At 40.3% G+C, this 16,033-nt stretch overlaps 1 long non-coding RNA gene across 3 annotated transcripts in view; it reads right to left on the minus strand.

Moving 5' to 3' along the window:
- LOC104910124 (uncharacterized) overlaps positions 1-16,033 on the minus strand; it is a 220,871-nt gene that overhangs the window by 151,460 nt on the left and 53,378 nt on the right. The window contains exon 3 of one of the 3 annotated variants that reach the window (XR_014882310.1): positions 7,458-7,606. The exons of the other annotated variants lie outside the window; for them this stretch is intronic. This is a non-coding gene — a long non-coding RNA (uncharacterized LOC104910124). The remainder of the gene's footprint in view (positions 1-7,457; positions 7,607-16,033) is intronic. 3 annotated transcript variants of the gene reach the window in all.

Consider the following 16,033-nt stretch of genomic DNA (forward strand, 5'->3'; position numbering starts at 1 on the left):
GCAGATGCAAAGACAGAGAGAGATTTTCCACAAGAGAGCTTTCCTAGTAACAAACCAGCTTGAAAGGCAGCAAGCCATTTGGAGGTCACATGAGTTGCATTACCCACCCTTTCTGCTTCACATTTCATGCTTGTATCACCTGAGAAAGATGCTTGTTAATCCTAGGATCCTAAGTCTGGCAATTTGAGCTGATCAATGAATTGTCATAAAGTCTCCCGTCAGTTGCTATTTGTAGTGATTGTGCTATGAGCTTGACATGCGTTCCATTGTTCAGGCTGGTTTTGTTCTTTTATTTTCCTTGGGCTGGCTGCCTCTTGGAACCTTTACTCTGCCTACTTCCTGAGGATTAAAGCATGTCTTCTGGGCAAGGAGTCACAGGGACCACCTGCAGATTCTGTTTATACATCCAGCCTTACAGCGTGATTGATCTCACAATAGGACTGCATAACGTAAACACTTCATTATTCCACTAAAGGATATGTGTTGTACCACCAAAGGTCCCCTCAACCAAGAGTCAGTTTTAGATGGTTAAAATCTGCTAAGCCACACCAAAAGAAGCTAAACAAAGGAAAATGCATTCTAGCACCATTAGAAGTCTCTAAGTTAAACTAATTAAACACTGTTAAGTTGGAAACTTTACCCTGCCCCTTTATTCCAGGATTTTGCTATCAAGCCCCAGCAATACATGGGCCCATTGCTTCTGATGCATCGTTTCAGTGTGCCTGATAACCACAAAAGCCAGATTATTGACTGGGCTTTATTTCCACTCTGGGACTAAAACATCACATCTCAGCCTTGGGAAAGTCTTGACATGGGGGTCTGGTGGGAGATGATGAACCAGTTTTATTTCTGCCCAGGACCCACCTGGAGAGGAATGGAAGGTGAATGACACAGTGCCTCTTAACTAAATCACCACCCAGCCGGTGAGAGGGAGAACATTTCTATTCCTTTCAAATGACAGAAAATAAGAGCACTGTTATGTTTAATTATTTCCTACAAGAATTTATGTTGAAGTTTTCATTTGCCACATGATGAAGTGAGAAAAAGAGGCTAATGCCCACACCAGGGCAATTGCAATCTGCACCTCCACTAGCACTGAGCAGCTTATGCTAACACCTACACTGAGCCTTGTACCACCCCTCTTCACCTCCGCTCAGGAACAAACATCTTTGGAGAGCAAGGACGCATCAAGGACAAAGTCATGGTCATAACACTGCATAACCTGGCACTCTCCTTTAGTTCTTATGAGTATTTCAACATCGTTCCTGTGGTTTATTTCTCTCTGAGATTTGTTTGTTAGTTGTTTTGTTTACTTAACAGCGTTAATTAAAAACTAAAGGCACACCCAGGCTAAACCAAGGAGAGGTAATCTGAGGAACTGCCCAAGTTCCTCAAGAGGGAGAAGTTTACTCTGAATTTATCTAGGTAACTATAAATAATAGGAGAACAAAAAAGAAAGAAAGGGAAAAAAATAGTACAGTCTGCACACATCTCAGGCTGCTTCTGAAAGCATAAGCCAAAATGATAGAATTTAATTCAGGTTTAACAAAGCAGCCCATTCTGATTAGTAAACAAGGCATGAGCATGCACAGATTGCCATTGTATCTGTTCAATTGGGCATTCAGTTTCAGTACAAAAAGCAACCAAAATGTCTTGATTCAATAAAAGACATAAGGAAGGCATGTAAGCATTTACTAAGATCAATGAAACTTAAAAAAACATACGTACTTACATGCTTTATAGAATCAGAGCTTAATTGTTCAGCAAATTGCAACAGTTTCATGTTTATACTAAGCAAATTATCAACCGAAATACCACTGAAATGAATTTACTTTCCTGCTTTGGATCATACTGCAGTTCTTCAACAGAATGGCCTAGGAATCTTTAAAGGGCGAGAGTCTGTCTGAAAAATGGATGCCATCGCTCTCCATACTGGTATCTAGCCTCATTTTTATGATGGACATCTACATCGAAGTCCCTAAAAACATATGTAGATCAGTAAACAGGAATAGTTTGAAATCTGAGAACTCTCAGGACCTCTGAAGTCATACTAAGTTCATTTTAGTCCTAAAAGTAGGTTCTGTTGTTTATGGTTTATACTCCCAAGAAGAACCAAAATACGTTTTCTGAACTGGAAAAAATAATGAATCAGGACCCATTTGAAATCGACAGAAACATATAGAAACTATATGGAAAGTATAGCAGAAGAAAAACTGTTACCATTTGAAAGAGGACACATACAGTCATGTCATTAAACTTGGCACGAGCAATAGTTCAGGAAGGATTTCTACTTGAAATAGGCCTCGACAGATAAAGCAGCTTTAAAAATGCTCCGGGGTAGAATCTTCTCTGTATTTCTCCCAGTAAACCTCATTGTTGGAGGCTCTTTTTATATACAGAAGTACAGTGTACACATTTTGTCCCATCTCTATTAGCAGCTTATTAGAGGAACAGCTCCTTATTGTGTCAGTTCTTCCACTGTTTTATTCAGAGGAAAGTTTTCATTGAGAAAGGAAGTTAAACCTCACTCTAAACCCCTGTATACATGATGCTAATTCTCCTTCTTTTAAATTAGCTGGAGTTAAAAAAACTATCTAAACCAAGAACAGGATTGATCAGCCGTTTTGCTGTTTGTTGTTGTTGCTTTTTTATTGCCTATAAATCCCACGAAAATATGAAATCCTGACTTTTTCACAGCAGACTTCCTCACTAGGTCAGACCTGCTCCTGTTATTGCATGCAGCTATTAACGCACCCAGTTGCTGCTTTATTGCTGCAGGAGCAAGGCGTTCTCTCCAGAGCCCTGTTGGCACTGTTCACACCCAGAGCCAGAACATTAGCTCTCCTTAAAAACTTTGCTAGCACCCTCCTTGTGCAGGAGGACATGCTTTACAGCCATGAAGGCATGCTCAGTACCTGCAGAAAGCATGAGGACAGCTTTCAGGCAGACAAGACTCTGCCTCCTACCCTAGAAAGTGTACCTTGTCAGGTCCTTCCATCCCTATGGGCTTTGCCTGCCTCACCTGTGAGCTGGTGGGTAAATACCTCAGCACCACACAGGAGCCTGACAAGACTGTGCTTTACGCTTATCCTAAACGCAATCCGGAATCCTTTGCACAATAGAAATCACTCATGAGGGAATAGGTCTGTAAAGCCTAATAGAGATTTATTTATTTTTAAGAGTTGCATAGCTATAATTCAATTCATTCTGGCTAATGTGTCCAGACTTGTTCTTCATGGTTTTTTCTTATGCCCAGCTTTTATTTTAAACCGCTCTCCCTTTAAAAACTTTCCCACCATTTCTGGACTTGTTTTGCAATCCTAAAGCAGATAAATTCTGATTTATGCTTTTTCCTATATTTGCAGAGCAGAGAGGAAAAAAAAATAGTTGTCTATCAGACAAAAAAATCTTTGCTTATCACTTTTCCCTCTTTCTCTCCAGGGAGCAGCACTAGCCCTGGTCAGCAGAGCTGTTTCTCTCAGGCTCCTGTATCACACACGGCAGGAGCTGCTGAGCTGCCAGGTTGACAGCCTCCACCAGAACAGTGTCCCCTTTACAACTCACATCTGCAGGAGCAACTGAAAATCAGACCCTGCGAGACGTCAGCATCATAAGAGATGAAGCTAAGCTACAGGCTTAGAATCCAAATCTGAGTTCATTTCCAAGCTGAAGAACCACAAGCTCATTTCATTGTTTTATAGAAACAAAAAGCCTTGAGGTTTTGATCTGCATCAGAAAACTCATGCATGTTCAGAACCTGGCTTTGGTCTGGGCCCTGTGCCTGCCTGTAACAGCTGGTTATAAAGTGATTACTCAGCATCGCTTGTCCGGTTCATTCATTTTGCAGCCTCTGTACTACTTGTGTGCTGTCATGTATATTTGGCATCCTTTACCTGTTTTTATCCACAATCAAGTAAAGTAAAACACTTTTTTTTGCTTTCAAATGCTGGATGTCAGGGGCACAGAGGGGAATCACCTCAAACATTTCAGTTCCTCATTTCTGGCACCCAGGGAGCCACAAAACCTAGATGTTTTATAGAAAAACAGCACTCTTCAGTTACTTGCAGTGAGCTGCTACTGGTATGTACCACGCTGAGTTTTTCTTTGCTGGCGCTACTGCTTTGTAGTGTTCAAAAATAACCCAAACAGGTTAGGTAGTAACCGAGATATTATCTGAGTAAATTTTACCTCAGGGGATTCCTTCAGAGTAAAAATGTTTTAGTCTGTCTGCACGAATGTGGCCCCAAGGAAGATTTTACAAGAAAACAAGTTGAGCAGCACCAAAAAACCAGGCAAATACAGAAAGGAGGGGGGGGAATGTAACAGAAAGGAAAAAAAAAAGTGACAGATTTTAGTAGTTATGGGTTTTAATACCTTGGTATTGAGATTCGTCTTTGAAAAAAAAATATAAAAATGACAGCTTGCTTGTTTTGGTTTGTTAAGAAGTAGAGGCAGGCCCAAACAAAAATCCCAGATCCAAACAGCATTTGTGGTGGGAAGAGTCAAATTCCCAGAGTACAAGCACTACTTTAATTCCAGTACTTTACAATCCAAATCCTCCCGTGTCTCTGGATTACACTGCTGGGCATTTTCTGACCATAAAGCCAATTTAATTTTCTAGGGCATAGATGATTTTTCAGTGCTTTTGAGTTGATGTAGAGGATTTTACACTGCTTTCTTCTTCCACTGCCAATTTAATAAGGAAAATAACTTAAGCCAGAGGTGTATATGTCCCTTGGTAACCTCGATCTGCATATAGAGCCTCTTGTGTTCACAGCAGCCTACTTTAAGGTAGAAGGGAGCTCCCTTTCTTCCTGTCTGACCCATCTCCTTTTCACAGCTGAAGATCCCTGCTTCTTCCCTTATAATAAGCAAGACCAAAGCTTTAGGACTCTCATATAAATGCAAACGTATGGGCTCTCATACTTCAGTGCTTGAAATCTCTCATACTTCAATGTTTGAAATCCAGACTAGAATAGTACTGAATGACCCAACTCCACCTCTTTATAGAAGTAGAACCATGCAAGGAACCTGTCTGTGAACGCAGATGCAATGTTACACCACTACACATGGATTACATTATGCACAGACTATACGGTACAACAATTAACTTGGTGTATGGCAGCTGCTTTTCTCCTAACAGCACAAAATAAAAATGAACAAAGAAGGAACACATTTTGGTCAGGCCTCCTTCATATCTTCTCTTCACATGCATGCTGATAATTACAAGTATTTTTTTCCTCATCTATGTGTTTGCACAGATGCTCACAGGCAAGCAGATGATTTTATGCCTGTCTGTTCAGATGCAATTTATATATACTATATTGCACATATATTTCCAATGCCTTTAATACATATTGCATGCATGTAACATGTTTGTATATGTTTGATTGTGCTACGTTTAAACATATCTATATGTGCCACACAAAAAATAGTATGCCAAAGAGTGTCTCTCATAGGTTTCAGAAGACAGCAACTTGAAGGGGGGAAATGAAAGAAAAACTGTTTCAATGTAAATCCTCCCACCCTTTACTAAACAACCACGGCAGATGGAAAAAGTCATGGGATTCAGATCACACGGCAACATAATTCTGGCTGCACTAATTTCATTGTACGCTGATGTTAAGAACAATTTTGTAGCCAGCTCATATTTACTCTACCCATTTAGCTTAGTATTGTGCATAAGGTACACCAGCTTTTGCAAGAAGCATCTGGACTAAATAAGCCAATGACACCAGAGAGACACCAAGAGAAACACATGACATTGTCAGAATTAACTGTGACTAGCAATTCGACGACAAAAAGTATTGAAAAATCTTTGTTCTTGCACTCATTGAGCAAACAGGAATGCAAATCAGTTAGAAATCTCATTCTTTACTGCATTTGTCCAAACCACCGTTTTCAGTGGGGCTGCACCAAAGCTTGAGGCTTCCTCCCTGACCCTATTTTGAACAGCAGCAATCATAGCCTATGAGCAGGACTATCACCTCTGCAATTGGGATATTAGCACAATTTAGAATATCAGTCCAAAAAGCTGGGGGGAAGTTCTCTAGATATCCCCATTGTATAGGCGAGGAAATAAAGTCTGCCATTACAAAATGCTTTGCCATGAGGCCAACAGATGTAAAGATACAAAGAAAAGAAGGTCACGTCACTACATTAAGTTGAGATTTTCTGGTGCTAATAAGGTTAGTGGATTACTCTGCTGTTAGAGAGGAATTGCCTTCAAGGGAGCCCCAGAAGTTAGATGTGCTATTCCAATGCCCAAAAGCAGGGTCATTTCCTAAAGTCTGTTCCTAAAGGCCTCCAAATATCTTCCATGAGCAAACCTGTACCAATGCATCAGTAAATTTGTTCTTCATGACAAGTTACACTTACAAACTTTGCACCCACTTCAGTTTCTAGCATTCATCCTAAAGATAGCTGTCCTTATGAGGGCTGGATTTGTGTACCTTCCAAACACGACGGATAATAAATTTAGGAGAAGTGATCAAGACCAAAAGGAGCAAAACAACCCAGCTCAATGAACTACAGGAATGAATTTCTTCATTGTCTAAAAATGTTCTTGCCCTTTACTCTTAAACTTCACCCATCAGTCATTCTTGTCTCTAAGGAATAATTAGTCTGAGAATTTCCATGAATCAAGGAGTGCATGTTCTTGCTATTTTTATTTTTTCTTGGTACCTGTAGGATGATAAATTCTCAGTTGTTTACCGGGGTTTCAGAGTATGGTTGCAGAGAGCAATGAATATGGGCTATTGCCCATGAGTGTGTTCATTATCTTGTCCTTTTACTATTGGCCTGATTTTTTTTGTTGGGTTTTTTGGGTTTTTTTTTTGTTTGTTTGTTTTCCAGAGGAAAATATTCTGAAACAACCCCCTGCTGCCCAAATATGATACATAGACTGCTTCCCCAGCAGTACTGAAGCTACTTTAGAATTTCATTAGGGAAAATAATAGCATCTGGGCTTGAATTTCAAGTTAGCATCTATTCCTCTTCTGTGATGCTAACTGCAGAAGTAAGAGAACTAAAATACATCAGTGCTTCCCCATGTGTAGCAGGTTCCTTGGTGTGAGATACAGATGAGATGCTCTCAGAGACACAGGCTAGCCTGAGGATTACAGCAACTTGTTGAAAGCTGCTGCAAAGCAGAACACTATTGCTACTTCAGAGTCAGAAGTTGTAATGGCTGCTCCATTCTACTAAGAGAGAAAACTTACAGACATGGTCTCTATGATGGGATTCATCCTTTGAGCTAAATGGTCCAGAAAGAATATCTTTGTCCCTACTTTTTTGGCTCCGTACTTCATCTGTAACTGCAGTAATATTTAAAAAAAACTTAAAAGTGATACTAAACTTCAAATGCTTTGGGTCCTCCAAACAACTCCTGGGAAACCCTCAGTTACAACAGGATCGGCTTAGTTTCCTCTCACATAGACTGCCTGCCAAAATCTTACCTCTGCTTCCAGATCCAGATGAGAGCGGTTCTGGTAGAGTAAGCCCTTCTGGTACGTAACTTGTTCAGGCTCCAGTGGCAGGGGATGAGGGTAGCGATGCTCAGGCCTCACAGCCAGGGCTACATGAAGGCAGAGCTTCCTGAACTAATCTGAAATAGCATACAGATGTCATCAAGGTGAGCTGTCAGGCAGCAGAGTCAGCAGGCAAACAAGACCTTTTGTATTTGCAAAGACTCATGTGTGAACTGTTTCATTCATCTGAGATGAAGTTAAATGGTGATGGCTTATGTTTGAAATATGTCCAAAGTGGTTTACCTGAATGGTATTCATGTCAACAGAGTTTTATCAACTTTAAATTGTTTTTGTTTTATTTGCCTACTCATAAACCATTCCAAGGACTGTTTATGGTTTACTTAAAGCCTGGTGATATTGGGACAAGTTGCATAGCCCTGCTGTTTTTTGCATTTCTTCAATCATCTTAATCTACCACACAGAATCAAGGTCTGCTTGTGTTTGACCAATAGCAACAGGAAAGACCTTTTCTCCACTGTCTGACTTAGACAGGTCTGAGGCTTGCAAACGTCTTGTCTTGCACCTGTTTGCTTTTGCAAAAGACATAGCCTGACAAAGCTAGAGTAACTAATATTACTAGCTCCCCCTTCAGATCTGACATTTTTGAGCCAGTAAACAGTCACCTGTTTACTGCAGGTGACATTACTCAGAAAATTTTAGAAAATTTTCTCTGTTGCCACTGAACCTAGCTCAAGAGCTGTGTTCAAATGCAACATATCTCTTGGAAAAAGGCTGGTCTTGTGCTCTTGATTTGGCCATTTCTGCACATTTCTGCACCATCTTGAAAAGCTGTATTCATCAGGTGTTCATCAGGTTCCTCATCTTCTGAGGAACACAAAAACTTTGACGCGTATTTCCCACTTCCCCGTGCCAATGGCATTTTTTCAGTCTTTTCTGCTTCCTTCCTGTTTTTCAACTTCATATTGGATTGTGTATTTCAGGAAAAGACATCGAAATCTAAAAGATCAGCAACAGTGAAGTGCCCTTTGCCCAGCTGAAAAAAAGCTGTAGGCTCCCATTTATATCTCCTTGCTTTTATTTATTTATTTTTATTTTTTAAATTCAAAGGCTGCTTTAATCCTTTTGGCAATTATGTGAACCTGTGAAGGTGTCTGAAGATACTTTCCTGCTGATCTGAAATCCTCTGCTGAATCACATTCTCCAGGACATATCCATTTTCAGGACACCAGACTCATTTTGTAAGCGTGACCAAGCATTTCTTGATCCTACATGCTCGCATTTTGCATTAGAGAGCATGGTATTAGAAAAGAGGTTCCAGAAGAGATCTTGGTTACTCTACCCAGCTTGTCCTCGTTAATATGAAGCCACAGCTTCATGTTCTACACTACACACTCACAGATTGCACAATTTAGCTTGTTTCTCTGTTAGACTGAATACCTTGGCCAGCATAGGCCTCTGTTACACTAGACCACCAGCTCCAATGTCTCTACAAAATCAAGCTACACTTCGCTGTCACTCTGACTCAGGGAGGAATGAACTTTGGGCTTAATGCCTGTGTGCAGGAGAACTTGTTTACTAGGAGTGGAGACTCTTTCACACGTCATGCATATTTTACAAATACATCACTGTGGAACACAACAGTCTCATGCAATCGCTCCCAACAAGCATCACTCTTCTCTCACTGGCGTGTTTGCATGAGCATTTTAGTTTCAAAGTGTCATTATAAACACATAAGGAAGTTTTGAAACACTTCTCATCACTCAACTTCTGTGCCAAAGAGCAGGTACTCTCAATGGCTTTGACACAGAAACACTGCCAGCTGTAGAAGGGTGGGCCATACCTGTCCGCAGCCACACAGCCACTACAGCCAGGCTGTGACTGCCATCTCACCTCTGGCTCCTGGGCTCTGCAGAGGAGAGCACTCATGGAAACACGACAGTGAAGAAAAATTCAAATTGAAGTTACCCAATCCTGAAGCAAAATTCTCAAATTTTGGAAAATAGTTTAAATATTGGTAATTTTCCCTTCTTGAAATACTCCTTGAGAACTGTCCCATTGTGTTCCGGGAGAAATTAATAGCTTCTCACTGAGGTGGAGGCCATGCACTCCGGTTATGATTATTGCTTCTCTGTGCCAATTGCTATACACAACATATCTCACGCAGCCTCTCCTGTCCTTACAGTGCATCAGTTCACATCATACTTGGACACAGAAGCAAGGTAAAAGGTATTAGAAAAGAGAGAAGAGTTTTCAGGATCTCACAATATTATTTTTTTTTTTAAATAAGCCAATTCTATTATGAAAAAAAAATCCAGATCTAAGTGGTTTTTGTCAATGGTGGGAATTAATAGGGAAGACGAGGAGCTCAGTTTTAGCCAGGTTAAACAATAACTTGCTACTATTTGTGGCTAGCTCCCAGAAGAAATTAACTCGTGGTTAGTTAAATAATAGTTTTATTAAAACAATAATCAGATCAAATAACTGAAATGTATGTGCGGGAAGTCTTTCAAAATACTCAGGTCCTGCAAAAAAAGTTAGATCAAGAAAATGTCTTTTAAACGTCTGATCCCTGAAGTAAATGAAGCTCATAGAAATTGGACGCCTTAAAAAAAGTTTTTAAACCTTAATCCCAACATTCTCTCCTAAGAATAACAGAGTTCTCTACTTTCAGTGTTTTCTCTTTGTGCAGATGTTTTTGTTCCCTTTCTACAGCAGAGAAATAACTTTTTTCTGCTACCACAGCCCTTTTAGTCTTTCATTTCTAAAAAGAGAAATAAATGAAAGATCTAAGCTGTGTGGTTTCACATCCCCCAGTTGAGTTGCTAGTGAAAGAAGCAAGTAACTTACAAGAGGAATGCTGACTGAAGGACAACCAGAACAAGCCTTTAGATAACCCACAAAGCACAGACAACCACAGAAATGCATCTCTGAGACCCACCACAGGTTCAGCTTGACACTTGCCCCACAGTGGGACTTCTCTGTCTCACCATGGAAAATCTAATCTCACCATGAAAAGGGTAGATGCGGCATTGAGGGACATGGTTAGTGGGCATGGTGGTGACAGGTTGGCGGATCCGCTAGATGATCTTAGTGGTCTTTCCCAACCTTAATGATTCTATGATTCACTAACCACCTTTGCATATTCACATATCTGCAGGCCCCGAAAAGAGCAAGTTCAATCTCAAGTGACTTTAATGTATCTGGACCATGAGACTGGTTGGAGAAAGCCACTCCAGGTCATGACGAGCACTGTCACTGGCTTGGTGACTGCAGAGTCAGGTCTATGGTGAAATCGCTCCAACCAGAATTACCAGCGTTGCTATAAGAAGATTGCAGCGTCTGGTTCAGACTGTGCCTGAAAAGGGCCACATTGCTTCACAGAGTTCAAGGAGAGTGCACAAAGGCAAGGTGCCCACAGGCAGTATTTGTCCCCTAATCTCTGCACTCCCGATCCATGGAAGTAATTGCTTGGTGGATGTTTTGTGACTACTGGAGTTTGAGAAGGCAGCTCCAGGTGCTGAGAGTTGTTTATATAATCCACAGCGCAAATGGATGCTGTCAGCAAAGCAACATGTATTCAAAGAGAGCAGTGACATAAATAAAGCCTGTTTTCCTCAAAACTGAGAATGAGCTTTCTCAAGTGTAAATACATGCACACACTTGTGGCAGATGCCCATCTAAAAGTGCATTGCTGCCACTAACCTGTGCTTGAATCTATCAGTTTACATTACATTCAGATAGTGGTGAACACTGCCTCTTGGGTGGGTGCAAAGCACTTTGGATGAAGGGCAGGTAAAAACTTGCTTTGTCTTGTATCCAAGATACGAGTATTTGCCTGTTGGAGCCCTGCATATTAAGGCCCACGCACTTACCCTGCAACACAACATGGAATTTTAATGAATTCACGGACTCTGAAGGCCCCCACCCAACTCAAACAACTGAAATCCTCTGCATTCCTCTCGACTACATCTACTCTACATCCAATGGCAGCAGATCAGAATGGGAACAAACATGCTAAACAGATAATATGGAAGACTTCTCCAGGTGCCATCTAAACCAATGCTGATAAAGTTGTTTCTCTCTTAAAGCACAAAAGGATCAGAAAATAGCAGTTCTCCCCTCCCATGGGGCATTTTAATAAACTATATTCCGTTGAGGTATTCAGCATCACAAGTCAGGCCTGATTACTTTAATCTTCCTATTTGATAAACCACACTTGCTCAAACACAAAGTGTCTGTGGTGAACAGAATCAATTGCTTATCTAACGGAAAAATCACAAACAGCAGTGAAGTAGAGCTTTGCAGAACCTTGCACAGATTAACCATGCTGCACATCATCTCCATCCAAGGGGGAAGAGGTGTACACGGATGCTAATTGCCAGCACATAGCAAAATCCATTTCTCCAACCAGTTCTGGAAACCCTCAGGTATAAAGCATTGTCTGATCCCTAGAGGGAGGAACTATGCTGCCCAGAGAAAAAGATGGAGGCAGATAGTTTCTATTTCAGTATCTAAAAACGTGATAAAATACCAAAAAGGTAAAACCTAGATACAAAAATCTTACAAATTATCTTGACAGCTACTCCTGGAAAGGAAAACCAAACATCTGCTTTCTGGAAAGAAGAGAGTACAGCAGAGAAGAGTAATAGCATGGCAGCTAAGACAGAGAGAAGGACAGAGTATCCAAACTGAAAGCTGTTCAATCCTTATCTACCTCTAGCTGGAGCCCAAGGTACTTTTCTCCACAGGCAACAGCAGTTATTCTTCTCATGCCAAGATCATCCAAGGGAATTGGTTCAGCAAGTCCCACAGCAGAGAACAGTATTTCAATTAGGATGAGATTTGACATTTCAAAGCAGACTTCTTAGAAATACAACCTGCCAGTGACTGCAGAAATGAGACTTTGGATTAAGAAGCATTGGACAGCTCTATCGTACAAGCAGCTAGGTGAGAAGGACTGCAGTTTCACGGCTAGAAATACTGTGCTTTTATCAGAAGTAGTGATTAGGTTTACTTAGATCATGCTGGATGTACCCTTTTTCCATTTTTTCCCACTTGTTTGTTTGTTTTTGCTTTTATCTATATGGCTGAAGGACCTTTTGCTATTTATTTTAATTTCCTTTGCTGAGTAAAATTCACGACTTCTGCAAATTCTCACTTTGTTCATCATCTCCTGACCTCTCACATGTGGCTATCTATGATGATCTGTACCTTTTTCTACCCCTTATTCAGTCTGATAACTTTTCTTCCATGTATTTCCCTTTGCAACATATATCTGCTCCATTTTTTGCACCTTTTAAAGGGAAGAGACAGCTTCCCTTTAAAATCCAATTCTCTCAAGCACTTCAGGCTCTAGTTAGTTTCCTAAACATATAAAATGCCATCCATCTGGAACTGAGAAGCTTGGCTATAAATCTGCACTTGTTTATCGTTCATTTTAATTGAAACTGAAATCCCTCAAATCCAGGTTATTTTCTACTTTATTATACAACTTAACAGCATCAGATCTAAAACAGTATTACCTTTCTCTTTTTCAGTGACTGAAAGGAACTCCAGTGGTTTCTGCATTCAGAAATATCTGAAATTATCTGTCCGTTCACCTGTATAATCCATGAAGTCAAAGCCTCTCATAATGACAGACCTCTAACATCAATAGCGTGATCTGTATCTACCAAATCCAATTCTCGAGGTCATTGGCAGAAACACCGCACTGCCTCAGCAATCATACTTCCCCAGCATGTGTTTGGCTCTATTAGGTTGGTTATTTAACTCATATTATCTCTTCTTATTTATCTCATTAAAGGCTTATGTACGGTAACATCACACTGTTTACCGTTTATCGTTCACATGCGAGGCTTGCTTCAGTATCCATGCTCCTTGCTTTCGCTTCTTCTCTCCTTCCCATCCTCCCATTCAGTAACTGTTCCCAGATCTACAGATACACACTGAGCCCCATGCCCCATATCTCCTTTGTCATTCTTAGACTTTCACTCTAAAGTAGCCCCATCAATTCCAGGTGAAAATAAAGTGCTGTTTTTTACTCTTCTTGCCATACCTGGCTAGATTCTGTGAAGTACTGCTCAGCCATAATGTGCTTCCTGCAGCCTTCTTATGTCCACTGCTGTCTGGCTGTTTCTGCCGTGTTCCTGGTCATCCTCTTCATTCCTTGTTAAAGTTTCCAGTTTAAAATAAAGAAATAAGTAAAACAGTCTTCCTCCTCCCCCAGGTATCATATGTTTAATTCCGTATCTGTAGGCACACTTTCTGTCCCTGGATCCTGACTATTCAAACTCACTTCTTGCCTCATAACAAGCTTAGCTCCTCCATACAGCTAACATAGATTTCAGCTATAGTCAAGGGAAGAAGTCAGCCTCATAACCCCAGGTGCAGAGCCAACTCTTAATATGGAGTCCATGAATTAATTCTCCAACTGCAAACAACTTAATTTGGCCAGATTATATTTGTTTCATGCACTTACTTTACAAAAGTATTGTTACTCTCTGCTCTCCACCTTACCCTCTTCCTTAGTATTTCAAGGTATTAGCATTATGAAAGACAAATATTCAAGAAAGAGGAGTTCCTTTGCATTGAGACCTGACAGATGTAGTCCAGGTTGCTCAGGAAATCTTCACAGCAGGATGATATTCCTTACATAACGCCCTTAAGCTATAATCTTCCTTATTCCTACTTTAAATCAAACATGAAAGTACTCAAACTCTATCAACTTTCTCCCTTTAACACAAATAAAAATAACTGCGGTTGGCAAACAGGTTGTCTATTCTCATTCTCTCCTGCTTGCTGGAATTTCACCTTGCGGGAGCTCATGCAAACCATTTTTTATTGGCTTTGGTTAACATAAGTTCAAATAAACTCAACACTCAAAGCCAAACTTTCAGAAGGTGTCATATATTTTGCCTCCTTTGAACTCAAGGATTTTGCAGGCTTTCCCTGTAGATCTGCCAAGGTTAGCAAAGTTCAGAGAACCTAGCCCAAATTGCGAGGCTGCAATAAAACCCGAAATGGAGATTCATTTAGTTTGAAAGTTTATGACAATTATTTTACACAGCTATCTGCTCTGTTCTTCTGACACCTCAAAGAAAAGGGACAGGAGTGAATTTTCCTGTATTGTCACATGTCAAGGATTATATGTTACACCACTGTTATTGTCCTATCTGTCACTGCTCCTGTTTTATAAGGAACTGGTGCTGGTTTGCAACGAGCCAGAACTCAAACTCTGAATTCCAGTTCTTTGAATTCCCCATATGACTCAGTTTCATACCCGCTCTAACAACATTGTTTCCAACATGGGGCCAACCTCTCTCTCCATTTCCAAAGCCATATTAAACACATGATACCTTGCTCGTGTGCCTGGCCTCACCATCTACTGACATCATTCAAGAGATCAGTCACCTCATAAAAATACATCATGATCAAATTCTTTTCCCATACGAAGTCAATTGATTACATTGTTCCTGGACCACCTGTAGACGGGAAGTCAATGATGATGGGGTGCGTATGTATATCTATATAGACAATAAAAATAATTTTAAAAAAGAAACAGAAAGCTAGTTTCATTTGTAGATCATGTTCAATCTCTGACTCTCAATACAACGTTCATAACCGTAAGCCTTGCTAAGGATGCATAAACAATATAGGCATTTTTTCCATGTTTTCTCCTTCCTGCAGCCTATACTGGTCATCTTTACCCACAGTACATACACACAACTACATAGTGAATGGAAGTATGGGAACATCTGGACTTGGCATGTGATGTGTTGTCGTTAATAAGCTGTCATAAGTTAATTTTATTCTTCAGTCTGCCCTTTTATTAGTTACTACACTAGTAGTAGTAGTGGTAGTTAAATACTACTCCACTAAATATATTTATTAAAAAAAAAAAAAGAAAGATGCAAAAGCTGTAATATATGAGTTCCTATGTGCTTTTTTTGATATACACATAAGTATTTCAGACATACTGTTACTGGCAGTTAGGTAGTCACAAGGACTACGTTTGCCTTATGTCTGTTTCCACCAAGGACAGACACTACAGCTTAATTCTATGAGAGAACAAAGGAACAAACTTCGTCTCTTCAACCTGTGCACTGTAGTCTCAGTAAAACTGAAGCTAGAAAGCCTAGAGAATCAGCATGCTGCTGCTGGCGTCCCAATTTCCAGGTGGCATTTCTGACGCACCGCAGGTTCACTTTACGTATAAAAACATATAAAATAACGTATAAAAAGAGCAGACAAACACTATAAAGGAGGACAAGAAACTATCAAGGTAGTGGCGAATGAAATCTCAGACCACTGCTTCTGACATATTCATTAATATTCTACACGTTGAGGTGGGATAACAAAAACAGAGAAGGAATGGACTCTCCCCTTGCAAGATATTTTCAGATCTTAAGCCTCTTTTGTTTACAAGAGTTGCAGCCCTTAGTTAGGCTCTTAAATATGGATCTACGTGGATTAATAATGTAGAAATCCTCTGTAAAAGGTGCACTGACTTTGCCAATCCAGTGACCTCCAAACCCCTTCTGTAA

This window comes from Meleagris gallopavo, chromosome 3, assembly GCF_905368555.1.
Source record: "Meleagris gallopavo chromosome 3, MGAL_WU_HG_1.1, whole genome shotgun sequence".
In the NCBI taxonomy this organism is placed as follows: Eukaryota; Metazoa; Chordata; class Aves; order Galliformes; family Phasianidae; genus Meleagris; species Meleagris gallopavo.